This window comes from Nelumbo lutea, chromosome 6 (assembly GCF_056320005.1).
Source record: "Nelumbo lutea isolate HS-2025 chromosome 6, American lotus-T2T, whole genome shotgun sequence".
NCBI classification, from domain to species: Eukaryota; Viridiplantae; Streptophyta; class Magnoliopsida; order Proteales; family Nelumbonaceae; genus Nelumbo; species Nelumbo lutea.
Genome location: NC_142689.1, coordinates 53,946,263 through 53,948,630, shown reverse-complemented (window position 1 = coordinate 53,948,630; position 2,368 = coordinate 53,946,263). Strand labels below are relative to the sequence as shown.

The 2,368-nt window shown below is 37.7% G+C and overlaps 1 long non-coding RNA gene across 1 annotated transcript; it reads left to right on the top strand.

Moving 5' to 3' along the window:
* The first annotated feature begins 204 nt into the window (after positions 1–204).
* LOC148848932 (uncharacterized) lies at positions 205–1,017 on the top strand. The gene is made up of 2 exons (XR_016101502.1): positions 205–328; positions 426–1,017. It is a non-coding gene; the product is annotated as an uncharacterized LOC148848932 (long non-coding RNA).
* The last annotated feature ends 1,351 nt before the right edge of the window (positions 1,018–2,368 follow it).

Sequence of the window (2,368 nt, the reverse complement as noted above, 5' to 3'; positions counted from 1 at the left end):
TGCTCGGCCCTTCGCTTCTTCCTCAAAGCTTTCCTTTTAAATGGCACCAACATTGACTCCATATTCGCCATATCTAAAAAAGGGAAAGAGGGGTTAGCCGAGCTAAAAAACCATTAAAATACCAAAAGCATATACAAAAGACTTGAAGGTGATGGAAATAAAAAGTATCATATTTTTATCCCAAAATGTTCATTCTTTTACATTAAATTAACACTTAATTGGACTCAACACTCTTGTATTTCGATTCAGGGAAAACAAGAAGGCGACAGGAGGAAAACAAGGCTAATCGGATGATTTTGCACAGTTTCAGCAGCGTTCAGTAATCTAGGTATAACTCTCACATCTGGACTCTGATTGGGATGATTCAAGATGCACTAAAAAGATAAGGGATAACTATACAACTTTCATGTTCTGGGTGTTGACAGATTTGGTTTGCATCAAAGTCAAAATGGGGCCTGAACTCGGAGCAAATTCGTAGAGAAGCCCGGCCCGTAGCTAAAGCCCAATTCGCAGAAGAGCATTGTAGCAGCCCAATTTATTGAAGAAGCCCAACTCGAATTCAAGAATAAAGAGTCCCACCAGATTTAAATTTCAAATGTAATTCTAGAATGATAAGAGGATTGAGATTACTAGATAAGAGATAGGATAGGATTAGATCAAAACTGATTAGGACTTTCTATTTTTGAGGATAATCTCCTAAGAGGAGTTGGAGAGAGCCCCTCCTCCTAAAGCTATATAAAGGGGGGGGGGGGGGGGACCAGCTTTAGGCATCAATCAATCAATCAAGGAATCAAGCAAGCAAACGGTCCATCCATCTTGGAAGCAAAGCAAGAAGGAGACGACAACTATAAGCGGCTGAGCTTTTCTTTTCTGATTCAAGGGGGATTGTTGATTCGATTGTGTCATCGTGAGGTTATGTGTTTAATTTAATTTCTTGCTTTTAATTCAAGTATTCGTTGATTCTTGTACATGTTCTTATGGAAGTTAATGTTGATTAATCTGACAAATTAATTAATGTTGATCTTTTTACTGATATCCATAATTCGATGATCCGTAATTGTCACGATAGTAGTACAAGTAACAATTAGGTTAATATCTTTTTGGGTCAATTGTTCGTGATAGCCTTTAACCAATATATTGGCATGTTTTAACCTAAATGGAATCAATAGAAAAAGATTGGATAATTGCAGTTATCTCAATTATTTTTATTTTGGTTTAATTGTTTTCACGGAGGTTATTGCTATCATTAATTGATATGGAGCGCTATCGCGCCCAGTCGGTCAATGAAAGGTGTTGATCGAATGCCAGGTTTGGTCAACTAAATTAGGAAAACATGAGGTTTATTATGGCTATCCTAATAAATCCGAAGGTTAAATGCTTGAATTGCAAGACTGCTGATTTTTACCTATGATCGATGACCAATTGACTCAATTCGAACCCTTGGATCAGAGTTGGTATGATTGAATATTCCTTGTTAGTTGTTATTTTCTCTTTTGTTATTTTAGAATTTTAATTATTCAAATTTCTCACTCTTTAAATTATGCATTCAGCTAAGAAATTATTTACTGGTTCCCTATGGGATTCGACCTGGTACCACTGTTATACAATTTTGTTGTAAGGTGGGACTAGAATTAATTTTGAGGGCTTCGACAACCTGTCAGAATTTTGGCACCATTGTCGGGGATCTATTTTAATTTCTTAGCTTCATGCCTTCCATTTGTGCTAACCTCTTTTGTTTTATGACTCGTTTTTCTCAAAAAGGTGAACTAGAATATATTCCTGAAATTGAGAAGACAAAACACCTGAGGCGGCTTGGCAATTGATCTCCAACATGGCTAAGAACTCTCAAAAATTTGGAGCAAGAACAAATGGAGCTATCAGACGTGTTAATGAGGTAAGCTATTCTAATATGGAAAGTCAATTTTCTGATCTAACTGCTTTGGTTCGTCAATTGTCTACAAGGCAATTAAAAAATGACTGCAGTTTGTGGCGTATGCTCAATTCCTGGGCATCCTACGGACATGTGCTTATCATTGCAAGATGATTCAATGCAACAAGTCAATGTCGTAGGAGGATTTCCTGGCCAACCTCAACGCAAATATGATCCCTATTCTAACTATTACAATGCTAGGTGGAGGGATCATCCCAATCTGAGCTATGTATATCAAGGAGGGCCATAGAGATTCCAGCCTCAAGCTTTCAACAGACAACCTCCAATTCCAACACTTACCCCAGCCCAAAATCAACCCTCAAGTTCAGGTATGTCTTTAGATGAGATAGTTAAGGCTCTAGCGACTAACACTCAGCAATTCCAATAGAAAACAAGGGCAACATCCAGAGCTTAGGGAACCAAATCAGTCTACTTGCT